The sequence below is a fragment of the Peromyscus maniculatus genome, chromosome 19 (assembly GCF_049852395.1).
Source record: "Peromyscus maniculatus bairdii isolate BWxNUB_F1_BW_parent chromosome 19, HU_Pman_BW_mat_3.1, whole genome shotgun sequence".
Classification (NCBI taxonomy): Eukaryota; Metazoa; Chordata; class Mammalia; order Rodentia; family Cricetidae; genus Peromyscus; species Peromyscus maniculatus.
Genome location: NC_134870.1, coordinates 47759731 through 47772576, shown reverse-complemented (window position 1 = coordinate 47772576; position 12846 = coordinate 47759731). Strand labels below are relative to the sequence as shown.

The window sequence follows — 12846 nt, the reverse complement described above, 5'->3', positions numbered from 1 at the left end:
GAACCACTTAAGAGGGAAAGGATTTCTTCTTGGTTCGGGGTATACAGTTCATTACAGCAGAGAAGGCCTGCTGGCAGAGTGAGCTCCTGCCCACGGCAGCAGGAACATGGGGCTGCTTGCTCACACCAGGGCCAACCGAGACATAGAAGGAACAGGCCCAAACTTGGGTCAGGCCATGACCCACGGGGCCCGGGTCCCCTCCGGGTAACTCGTTTCCTCCAGCGGGCCTCCACTTCCCAAAGGTTCCACAGTCAGTCTCCCACAACAGTGCTACCAGCTAGGCACCAAGTGTTGAAACATGGGAAGGGGGTGTTTCAGTGGATACTGGGAGGGGGGACAGTGATGTGTAGGGATTCTGTACTTCCCATCCCATTTTTCTATGAACCAAAAACTGCTCTAACTTGTAACTAATTAAACAATAATAATCCCTGGGCCAGCAACATGGCTCAGTGGGTAAAGGCACTTGCCACAAAAGCCCAATAAGCTGTGTCCAATCTGTGGACCTAGTAAAGGTAGACGGAGAGAAGTGATTCCACAAAGTTGTTCTCTGACCTCCACACATGTCATCTACATGTGATGTACACACACTAACAAATGATAATAATAATGTTTTAAATCTCAAAATGCACAAGACTGAGTGCTAGAATAACGGAGTCGTATTTCTCCCCTGTCTCTTACACTTTAGTCTAATCGAGAAATAGATGTTAGCTGTTCTGCCCCATGCACAGGTAGAAAAAAACATTCTTCATTTCCCTTTTCTTTTTCAAAACAGGGTTTCTCTGTGTAGTTTTGGTGCCTGTCCTGGATCTCACCCTGTAGACCAGGTTGGCCTCAAACTCACAGAGATCCGCCTGCCTCTGCCTCCCGAGTGCTGGGATTAAAGGCGTGCACCACCACCGCCCAGCCGTTCTTCATTTCCAAAGGGCTTTTCCTGTCCTTTCCTCTCTCCTCTCACCTAGTTCCTCTTTTTCCACATCTGAGCCCCCATTTCACAGAACCATTACATCACCAGTTTCTGCTGAGACAACTTCCATAGGAGGGATGCAATTAGAAAGCCAGGGACCTCAACAGTGTGGGGAGCCTTGCCCCTCCTGTGCACGGGGGTGGCCAAACAGAGTGAGGTGAAGTTCACCAAAGACGCTCATTGGAATAACTCATTTTGTCAAACTGCTCTTCGCCACCTCTGAAAAGCAACACTGAATGTCCCCTGGAAGCACTGTGTAGTCCTCGGTTCTCTGCTTCCCTGTCTTGACAAATGCAGCTGATTTGGGGAAAGATAAGAAGAGACCCCACCAGGTCTCGGGGTCCTCGGGCTTTGCCCTCCTCCTCTGTTACCCATCATGCATACATTTCCATGTTTGCCTTCCCTGCTGCATGGCTTCCCCTCACGAAAATACGGGGACCTTGTGAGCTTGTCGGGATAACGAATGCTTTGCAGCCCATCATCACTGAGTTAGAGAGACAGACGTGCACTGATAGCATGTAAGAAGAAAGCTATGATTTGCTTGAAACAACAAAAAGACAGGGAAATGTTTTAAAGACAGGTTGCTTTTGGACCATGCCACTTGGGAGGATGCAGAAGGCCCTGTGAAGACTGAGATCAGACTGAGAATCAGTGTTGTCTTCTCACTGTGGTGCCATGGCTTTACCTTCGGGGACGGTAGCAACTGGAAGATGGAACAAGTGATGAGGTCCAAAACCTTGCGGGACCCTGAGGGGAAATGGCTGAGATGGTTCATAGGAGACGCTGGCGGCAACCGAATCAGGAGAGGTGTGAACTGGCGTGGACAGACAGACACTCAAGGCTTCAGTCTGAGAAGAATCAGTAGAAAGTCGAAACTGGGAGGGGAAGGAAAAATCATCACCATCCTAGAAAACACCGCGGCCCTTCCTAATTAACCACGCCCTCCAAAGGCGTGCTGTCTGCACACAGGGGACCTGGGGAAAGCCTCCAGAAACTGGAGTGGAAATGGCACCAGTGTGTTCCTAAGTCTGTGGCTTCAGCTTTGGACCGCGGAGTGCGCAGTACATTCCCAGCTGCTGTGAGACACACCTGGTGTTCATCTGAACACACATCCTGTCAGGTGCAGGGTTACAGGATGACAGGACAGAGCTGCAAGGCTCACAGTGCCTTGTTACACAGGGTTTCTCTGTGTAACAGCCTTGACTGTCCTAGAACTCGCTCTGTAGACCAGGCTAGCCTTGAACTCACAGAGATCTGCCTGCCTCTACCTCCCAAGAGCTGGGATTAAAGGTGTGCACCAGCACCGCTGTTTCAGGTGTTTTTAAACAAGGTATTTTCAAGTCTCCACTTTTTTTTTTTAACAGCTTTACACATTGAACTAGGATTCACATGTCATGCAATCCCAGAGCTGTGTGACCATCACCACAACCAATTTTAGAACATTTTCTTCATAGCCCCCGCTCCCCCAGAGGAATGTCACACATGGCATCCACCTGCAGCCTCCAGCACCAGTCACTTGGCCCTTCGCGACTGGCCTCTTGCACTGGACGCAGTGTGCGCAAGCTCGAGCTCTGAATTCATAGGGGAAGGACCTTGAACTGCCTGGGTGCGGCTGTGTTCCTCGTTGCCAGTGTTTCTTCTATTCACATTGTCCCGCAGTTACCTCCTGTGGCTCTGGCCTGTGCCGCTCTTGTCAGCACTGAATGCTCTCCTGTTCGTGGGCACAACTACCTCCACGTTAGCAGGTGGAGAACTGGTGCAGGGATGAAGTTGGGCATCTCGCTATTTTGGTAGATGGTGAAGCCTTGCTCATACTCTCTCTCATTTCGTGGACATCATTTGTGCATTGATTATATATATATATATATATATATATATATATATATATATATATATATATATATATATATATTATCTGAATCCCTGCCGTTCTTGCTCAGTAAGCTCGCTCTTAAGTTCATTTATTCAATGTCCTTGCTTTCTTATTCTACGGCCCTACGTCTTATAGGTTCGTTTTTCAAAACCTCACATTTTATGCCTTTCTTTCTGATCCTTTAATTTTTTAGGGGATGTGTGGTGCTCAGGGCCTAAGGAGAAATGATTCTAAGGCAGCCAAATCCTACTGCCCACCTCCAACTCCTCAAACCCCAGAGAATCATACCGGACCAAGGAGTAACTTAAGAAAATGGGGGGAAATGTTCTCAAACACTGCTTCTTACCCTCGCCTGTGTCTCTGATATAGCTGAGAATCTGGTAAACCCTTGTGTTCAAATACAAGTTCACAGGGGTGATGGGTTTTCTCAAGCCCTTCGCCCTAAGTCCAAGGTCCTCATCGGAAAAGTTGTATAAACTGAAAAGGAACACAGACATCTGTCTCCAAAAGTGAGTTCCTGAAGTCTGGAAGCTGAGAAAAACAGCAGCTTTCTCTCACACAAGAAGGCCACATTGTATGTCCTGTGTGCCACCACAGGGGGCGATTTGCTGTCCTTGGTAGAGTCCACTATTCAGTTGTGCACACACAGGGCCTCGGCTACTTATGAATTCGGTTTCTTCCATGGTTGACTTGACTCTGCCACAGGGACGCCTCCGGGAATATGTCTCAAGAGTACTGTGTCTGCCTCCCAGGTGGAGTAAATGTTTCCCCCAGACAGCAACTCCTCATCCAGCCAGGTCCTCCATGCTCTCTCCTGCACACATCAGCCCCTCACCCTCACACACAGGAGCTCTCACCCTTACCCCTTAAGAAAATCTTCTCTAGGGGCTGAAAGATGACTCAGTGGGTAAAAGCACTCGCTGCTCTAATAGAGGTCCTGAGTTCAGTTCCCAGTACCTGTGTAGGATGGCTCACAGAAAAAGCTGATACCCTTTTCTGGCCTCTCTAGGCACCCATATATACACACACACACACAATAAATAGGTAGGTAGATAAATAAATAAATAATGGTCTTAAAAAAGACAATGTCTTCCCTGAAGGTACCTCTGTTGAACAAAGCGGTCTATAGGTACTGAACATAATAAGGTAATGCCACTCATGGGAGATACACAGAAAGTCTGGGGAAGCAGTAAGAATGGGGGGGCCAGACAGCAAGTGAGAGACTCTTCAGTCTCTATGTGAGGTACATGTCTGAAGGACATGTAGATGTACAGCACAGCCCAAGACACTCTTACAGGAGGGGCTCCCTGGAAATTGAGGCATAGTGTTATCCCGCAACATTGGGAGGCGCCAGCACAGCTTGTGAATTGAAGCCATTGCCTCAGTGGAGCCTTGAGAGGATCCCAGCCCTCTTTGTGCTGGGGTGTGCCTAATGTCAGCAAGCTCAGCCAGATCCTCCTAAATATTTGTGTCTGTTTGTAGTCTGCACGCGTCGCTAGAAAAGCCTACTTTACTATATTTGATAGAACAAGTCTGTGCTACAGTGTGCGTGCATGTGTGTGTGTGTGTGTGTGTGTGAGAGAGAGAGAGAGAGAGAGAGAGAGAGAGAGAGAGAGAGAGAGTGTTCTGTTCATCTGAATTATACCCAGAGAAATTCTCTGGTTTGCAAGGTATGTTTATTTCTTCAGCTAATATTTATCAAGCATAAGTTAAGGATTCTAGGAAACGGGAATCAAACTATGGACAGGCCAGGTGCATGGAATGTTCTAAGAGGGCCTATGACCTAGGACAGAAGGTTGAGGGTTGAAAAACACACACAAACAAGATGATTTCTGAAGGTGAGAAACATAAAGGAATTGAAACAAGTGCTCCTGGTACAGAATGGTTGGAGCGGAGGTGTGTGTGGAGATCTGGGGAGTCCTGAGAACAGGAGCTGTAAGTGAAAGCCCGTCTGTGAGGAGGAGCAGACATAGAGTGCCAAGCAGAGGGGCAGCCACTCCAAAGGCCCCAAGAGAAATGCAGCTAGATTGGAGATGCTTGAACTTCTTCACGGACACTTTGGCTGTCTGTTGGAGCCTTGTATTTTTAACTGCGTAAGACTGATTCCATAAGAATGTGAAGGAAATGAATTACATTAGAATGTAGTTATCAAAATATTTAAAAGGCAGTGATGCAGCGAAAGGCAAATTCCTCTTCATTAATACATTTTGTGGCAGACCAAGTAATTATCTTTGAAATAGCAATATTTCAAACTACCTGCGACAGTTGTGATGTGATATGAAATATCTGTGGCTTTGGGGGTGACAAGCACTGGTAACAACACTGAACTGTCTGCATAACTCAACTGCAGTTAGAGTTTGTAAAACTAAGGATGAGATTTTCCGCTATCCCAAACCATAGAGCCTGTGAACCTACCACCAACCCCTTGGGTCTGTGTATATAAACATCAAAATCATGCAAGAATCTTTAGAGAATGTGGCATTTTAAATATGAAAAGTGATACGTACAGTCTTGCTACTAATGGAAACTGGCTTCTAGGATAACAGGAATGGAAGAGTATGAAAGAAGATTACTGCATGGCTCAGGAGAGAAAATAAAAAGGTACAACAGGTCTTTCTTTGGAGTGCCAGCTCCCGAATAATGACACAAGGACTTCTTATTAAGTGTGAAAGCTTGGCCTTAGCTTAGGCTCGTTAACAACTAGCTCTTAAAACTCAAATTACCTGGGCGGCGGTGGTGGTGGCGGTGGCTAACGCCTTTAATCCCAGCACTTGGGAGGCAGAGTCAGGCAGATCTCTGTGAGTTCGAGGCCAGCCTGGTCTACAGAGTGAGAGCCAGGACAGGCACCAAAACTTACACAGAGAAACCCTGTCTGGGGGGGAGGGAGCTCAAATTAACTGGTTTATATCAATCTACATTCTGCCAGGTGGCTCGTTACCTCTTCTCAGTACAGTCCGTCCAACTTCCTCTGTGTCTTACTGGTGAATCTCCACCTCTCAGATTCTTCCCTCCAGTTCCTCTCTCTCCCCAGAAGTCTCGCCTAGCCTCTCTTGCCTAACTATTGGCCATACAGCTCTTTATTAAACCAATCAGAAGGTGCCTTAGGCAGGTTTCGAGGAAGGACAGACGCATCTTCACACAGTGTGATCAAATATCCTGAAAAGGGAACCTGGGAAAAAGTTATAAATGGCATTAGAAGTCAGGTGCAGTGGCCCCTGTCACCGGTCTTGGCACTCAGGAGGCTGAGGCCAACCAGTCCCAAGTTTGAGGCCAGCCTGCATTAGCAGTGAGACCCACTGGGATGGGGGAGGAAATAATGGCTCTAGAGAGACGTGAGTACATCCAGGAGACAGGACTTGCTGATAGATTGGATATGGGGCTTGGAGGAGAGGAAGAAATGGAAAGTAGGACTAGGGATATTTACGCTGGTGCTGCTGCATGCTGGTGTGGCCCAATCTGAGAGAGGCATGGGTTCGCTGGAGTGGTGGATGCTGAGTTCATTATTCCATCATCTGCCTTGTGAGGTCTGAGCTGCTTATTCCATGCCTGGAGAGGTTAAAAAGTAAGCTACCATGCACAGAGCTCATAGAGGGGAGGCCTGAAGGATGATGTGCATGTTCTTTGGTTGAGCCTGATGTTTTTACGTGGGAATCTGCAGGTTCTGTGTTATCTATCCCTGTGACAAGTAGGGAGGGCCCTTCATCTCTCCATGAAAGAGCTGCGCCTTCTACTCCCTTCTAAGGAAGACTCCCACTTTTACTCCCTAAGAGGTGAAAGAACTTGATAAAGGTCACAGTGTCAGGGAAACCCATATGGAAACAAATGGACTCTGTCCCACCCCCTCTGCCAAGCCTGAGTTTTATCCCGTCTAGTGCCTCCTCGATGCTGTCTATCCACATAGGAAAGAATAAAAAACGAGGATTAAGATTTCAGGTAGAGCAGAAGCGTGGGGGGGGGTGGGGGGTGGGGGGGGTGGGGGGTGCAGCGCTAAGAGAGAGGAGGCTGGAGGCTTTGAGTACTGGCCCCTGGCCATCTGACCCTGAGCGGGCAACTTGACCTCCTGAGCCTTAGCAGTCTGCCCAGAAACAAGGATACCAGCCAGCATTGTTACATGCAGGAAAACTGTGGGCACAGGAGAGACACTCAGTGAGTAGTTCTGGTTAAACTAGAGTTGTTTCATTTTTAAATGGATATTTGGTATTGTGGACTTCTCAATTATTTCAGCATAGTTTCTGTGTGTGTGTGTGTGTGTGTGTGTGTGTGTGTGTGTGTGTGTGTGAGAGAGAGAGAGAGAGAGAGAGAGAGAGAGAGAGAGAGAGAGAGAGAGAGAGAGAGAAGTGTAACCAAATGAGTACAAAGGACCTTAAATGACTTTGCTGGGTTTCTCATGCTATTTCATGACCTGTAGAAAAAAGATAGCATTCCATGGTCGTTTCCATCTTATAAAAAAGCTTGAATAGAAACCGAAGGTTTTTCATCTTACAACAAAGTAGCTATTTGTCTCAAAAATCAAGTAAGATTTCCTATATATGGTTGTCTTTAGCTAGAAGGCTAAAAGCAATGAACTTGATGACCTGGTGTTTGCCCACAACAAAATACAGTCCATTTAATTAGTCTAACTAATGTCGCAGGCCCATCCCTGGTCAGGGCTGCTGACAGCTTATTTACTGGTTCATGTTCATCAAGTGTCTGACATGTTCCAGCCCTGCTCTCAGGCCAAGCCATGTGTGAATAAACAGGAATAAAGTCCTCAGGGCCAGAGAAGTGGCTCAGTGGCTCAGAACATCTGCTGCTCTTGCAGAAGACCCAGGGTTCAGTTCCCAGCACCCACATGGTGATTCACAACCATCCGTAACTGCAGTTCCAGGGGATCCACCCTCTGGCTCATTGGGCACCAGCCACACACATGATGTGTGGACATACATGCAGGCAAAGACTCACACACATAAACTAAAAATGAGCTGTTTGTTTTGCTTTGTTGTTTTTTTCAAGATAGACTTTCTCTGTGTAGCCCTGGCTGTCCTAGAAGTCACTCTGTAGCCCAGGCTGGCCTCAAACTCACAGAGATCCACCTGCCTCTGCCTCCTGAGTGCTGGGATTAAAGGCGTGTGCCTCCATGCCCAGCCCCAAAATGAGTATTTTTTAAAAGAAAACAAAAAGGACAGAGACTCAGTGGTATTTTGGAGGGTTTTTTGTCTCCTATTACTTTGGGTCTCATATTTTTGGTCTCATATTACTTATAGGTCTTTTGCTAATATATTATGGTTTCTGATGTTGTGTTTTTAGGGGATTTCCATGGATGTCTCTGCATCTATGTGTTTCTTGTACTTTTTCTTTGGCTCTTTTTCTTCTGTTTTGTACTATTCTGGTTTGTTTGTTTTTATTTTGTCTTATTTATTTTTGTTTTAGATGTCTATTTATTTTCTAATGAGAAAAAGAAAGGGTGTGGATTTGGGGAGGTGGGAGGTGGAGAAGTTCTGGGAGTAGTTGGAGGAGGTGGAACTTTAATCAGAATATATTGTATGGAAAAAAAATCTATTTTCAGCCGGGTGGCGGTGGCACACACCTTTAATCCCAGCACTGGGAGGCAGAACCAGGCAGATCTCTGTGAGTTCAAGCCTAGCCTGGGCTACAGAGGGAGATCCAGGACAGGCACCAAAGCTACACAGAGTAACCCTGTCTCGAAAAAAAAAATCTATTTCAATTTAAAAAAACTAGGGTATTGCTAGAATAATTCTGGAAATACATATAGAGATGGAGAATTAGCCTCCTCCAGAGAGGAGCCCCCAGTTGGTTATTCAATACAAAGCAATCAGCCCTGAAATCATATACACACAAGCTGCACTAAATGTACTCAGCGTTTGTGTGTGTGTGTGTAAAACAATGTGTTATGTGACAATATGAATGTCTTCACGGTTTTGTTGCAATGAGTAGCAACAAATGGATAAGAAACAAAGGAATGATGGCCCCTCGGACAGTCATTCTGCACCCTGTAGAGAATATGTTAGGTGTTCACAGATGTATGTGATGTTTACGTTTATACGCGCGTGCATGTGTGTGCGTGCACACATGCGCATGTGAACACGGTGGGGAGCGGGAAGGACACCAGGTGCCTTCCTCTACAGCTATCCACCTTGTTGGTTCAGACAGGCTTTCTTCACCGAACCCGGAGCCCACTGATTGGCTAGACAAGCAGGTCAGTAAGCCCCTGGGCTACTCCTGTCTGCCTCTTGCCCCTCCCCTTCCCCACCAAGCTTTTACGTGGATACGGGAGATCCAAAATTGGGTCTCATGCTTGCAACAGCAGGCCCTCGGCCGCCTGAGCCATCTCCCAAGCCCTATAAGAAGCATTTTCCATGAGAAGAGGTCTTTGAGCTAAGACTTAAGTGACAAGGAGTCAACCATTCCAGATCATGGGTGGACACTGTTCTCTGTGTGGGAGCGGCCACAGGTAAAGGTGTAAAGTGAGGGTGTGTTAGTGGGAGGTGTGATCAGAACCGTGGGATAGGATGCGGTCTGGCCCTGCGTTTCCCAGCAGGTTGGCTTTTATCCTAACTGCTGGGAAGTTGTGGATAAACAGTGCATGCTCCGATCCCGTATTTCCAGGTGACAATGACTGATGTTTTTGACTGACCAGGGAGGGAGCCAGGAGGTACTGTCTCCAGGCAGGGCACGATAGGGGCCCAGACTGACCTGGTAGCTGAGGGGGTGTGGAATGAAAGGCACAAACCATAGCTGTCCATTTAAGGTCGTGTGGGCGGGACTTCCGGAAGAGCTACAAGAATGGGGTAAGAAACAGAAAGGAGTAGGACTCCTAAGTGAGGCGGGGAGCAGTGTTGTCACTTACTGATAAAGAGAAGATTTGGAAATACAGGCTCGGGCTGGCTCTGTCAGACAGATGACATTTGGGTTGTCTGTTAGTCATGGTAGCAGCAACGTTGAGTGGGCTGTTGGATGTGATGGCTAGAGCTTTGGAAGGAGGCCAAGGCTTGAGCAATCCTCTACTAAGTTCTGATGTGCCGTGCACCGCTTCCAGCCTGGCTGCACTGGCGTCTGCAGCGAGCGGCTCCTTAGCTCCTGGAGTCAGGCTTCCTGCTGCCCAGCTCCAGCTGACCAGGGAACACACGGACAGCCTGTGGGCCGCGGAGACCCAAACACTGGTAGGAGTGTTTGGTCGTGTTCTTTTCTGTGTTGCGGGCAAATGACGAAGCATGGTTTTCAGGCTTCATCTTCAGTTTTTAAACTTACATGGATCTGACACCTCCTTTTCGTCACACTGCCCCCACCCCATGTTCCAGCTCGACGGACAAATTGAGGCAGTTCAGCCTAGAATGCGTGTACTCCTGAAGTATGAACTATCCCAATAAGAACACTGGCTGCATTCCCACAGGACCTGGGTTCAATTCCCAGCACCCATTTGGCCAGCTCACAACTATGACTCCAGTTCCAGGGATCTGACACCCTCAGACAGACATATATGTAGGCAAAACACCAATGTACATGAAATGTAAATAAAATTTAAAAAAAAGAAAGAACTATCCCCAAGTTAACGGGACACATTCAGACAAGATCCCCCAAATGAGTGCACCTGCAACTTGGCCTTCTCTGCTTCAATTCCAGCCCCAGGAACTTGTGGGATCCTTCTCCCACTTTCTCTCATTTTCATGATGGCTTCTAATTAAGGGGATTTGTGGGATGATTATAATTGATGGGAACTATTAACCACCAAGATGTGATCTGGTTCTAGTGCACTCACCTACAAGGTGTCCTTCCTAGCTTGGGGACGTGAGCTGATTAACTTGGAGTCCTCCAGGCTGAGTCTGCTATCTCCTCACACCCACCCTCCAGTTAGGGACTTAACATAGTGACACTATAATGTGGTTGAAGCCACAGCTGACCCACCTTGAAGGTTCACCTCGGCCAGGGAGTGAGACCACATCACTGGTAGCAGAATACTCCCTAGACTGTTTCCGGTCCTACACTGCTAATTACAGTTGGGTTTCTCCTTGGTTTGTTTGTTGGTTGAACTTATTTCCAAGAATAGATCGCCATTGATTCGGGAACCAGTTGGTGATTAAAATGGGAAATAGGAAAGCAGGCAGCTCAGATCTCTGCTGGGCACTTCAACAGCAAAGCTTTTGTCTGCTTCATGGGTTGATTGGTTTGTTTGTTTGTTTGTTTGGGCTTTTTGAGACAAGATCTCACTTAGTAGCCCCAGCTGACTGTTGCCTCCCAAATGCTAGATTAAAGACATGAGTCATCATATCTGGATGACATGAGTCGTCATACCTGGATGCCTCATTTTTTGATGGTACCAGAGAAAACAAGGCAGGAAGAATATGCCCTTGGCAGCCACTGGGATAGGCCTGCCAGGTGAAAGATGCCCACTAATTAGTATCCCCCGGCACTGACCTTAGTCCTTAAAATGCCACTAACCACCAAGAATAGGCTGAGGGGGAAAACGGAACTGTTGAGCACTGGCATTTCAGCTGCGGAAGCGATCCATGATAGCATGGCGCTGTCTCACACTGGGGCAAGCACGGTGAGCAGATACTCCCTGTGCTGATGAGAACTATTAAGGTATGATCCTTCTCTCCCACGTCAGTTCTTGCTAAGGATGAGGATATGGTAGAATGATTGTGAGCACACTCGTTAGACTTAGACTACCCGAGACAGAAGCCAAGCCACTCCTGTATACCTTACCTTCTTCAAGAACTGTTGTATGGAGTGTTACTTGTCACCTGGAAGGTAATGCTGGGCTATAGAAGATACAGTGAGGGTTCCGGAAACACTGCTATCAGGTTCGGGATTAAGTACCCTGCAGGCGGCCAGTGCTGTCCTAGGCACTGCTAGTGGAGATGAGGCCCAGCAGGGAAAACAAGGCTGCTTAAGCCTTCCCTGCATTTGCTGCAGGGTTAGGGATGAGGCGCCCTGCAGAATGTGTGCCTTGCTCAGTGTGCAGTAAGTGTGATGACCGACAGAGAAGCAGAAGCCACACAAGAACCAGAAAAGCAAAGGCACTGTAATTGAGACCAACCCTTTGCCTGTTATGAATTAGGCCAGTGTGCATGATAATGTCATGAGATTAAATGCCCAGAAATTGGACCCCATTCTGGTTAGATAAAAGAATTAACATAGATCAAAGCAGCAGCCCAGGAAATCTTGTAAAATTACCATGATAACATCCTGGGCAGCCAACCATTCAGCAACTTGATTTACATCTCCCCACCCCCATCCCTGCTTTGCACACACCATAAAATTAGCATGACTTACCATGTCTCACCTAAATTGGAAAAAAAAATAAAAAACCTAGCATACACATGTACTCACACACAGTTACGATTTGGTGTAAAATGAAATTGTTACTATGGAAATGAAGGGACAAAAAGTGGAGGCCAGTTTGAATCCCACCTCGAACCCTCCCTCGCTAGCTCTCCTTAGCTAGGTTATGCAGCCCCTTCTCCCCATCTGTGTCTGTGGAGTGAGGAATCCTGCAGGCTCTAAGTCACAGCTGTGTTGTAAGGACTCCAACACACCAGTGTGAGAGGATGCGCCATAAACACCGAGTTCCTAGCACTGAGCCTCACCCAGCCATAGCTCCGTACAGCGTTTAGTGCTTTGGTGCTGTGCACTAGCTAGACACCTGCCTACCCCACTGTCCTCAATCTCTCTCTCTCTCTCTCTCCCTACCCCTCTCTCTGTTTCTCTCTGTGTCTCTGTCTCTCTCTCTTTCCCTCCCTCTCCTCTCCTTCCCCTTCCCTTCCCCCATCTCTCCAAATATGTTAGGGTTTGTGTGTATATATGTTCTGAACAAAGGATATACAGAGACAGCTATAGGTCCATGTTCATTTCATAAAAACAAAATATATTTCATGAAATCTTAAAACCACTCATAATCTCATAATTCCATGCCAGGTATAGCTACTATTTTGTCGAGTATCCCTCTAGTCTTAGGCATGCAATATACCATGTCTAAGTAAATGTAAGTTTCTATGTCCATGGAGATGTA

The 12846-nt window shown here is 47.1% G+C and overlaps 1 protein-coding gene and 1 long non-coding RNA gene across 3 annotated transcripts in view; one reads left to right on the top strand and one right to left on the bottom strand.

The window, feature by feature from the left end:
* The window catches only part of LOC121823914 (uncharacterized), a 41515-nt gene extending 30843 nt beyond the window's left edge, over nucleotides 1-10672 (bottom strand). For both annotated transcript variants that reach the window (XR_013046107.1, XR_013046106.1), the window contains exon 1: nucleotides 10594-10672. This is a non-coding gene — a long non-coding RNA (uncharacterized LOC121823914). The remainder of the gene's footprint in view (nucleotides 1-10593) is intronic.
* Marchf3 (membrane associated ring-CH-type finger 3) overlaps nucleotides 1-12846 on the top strand; it is a 145481-nt gene that overhangs the window by 120783 nt on the left and 11852 nt on the right. The gene's annotated exons all lie outside the window — the stretch shown is intronic.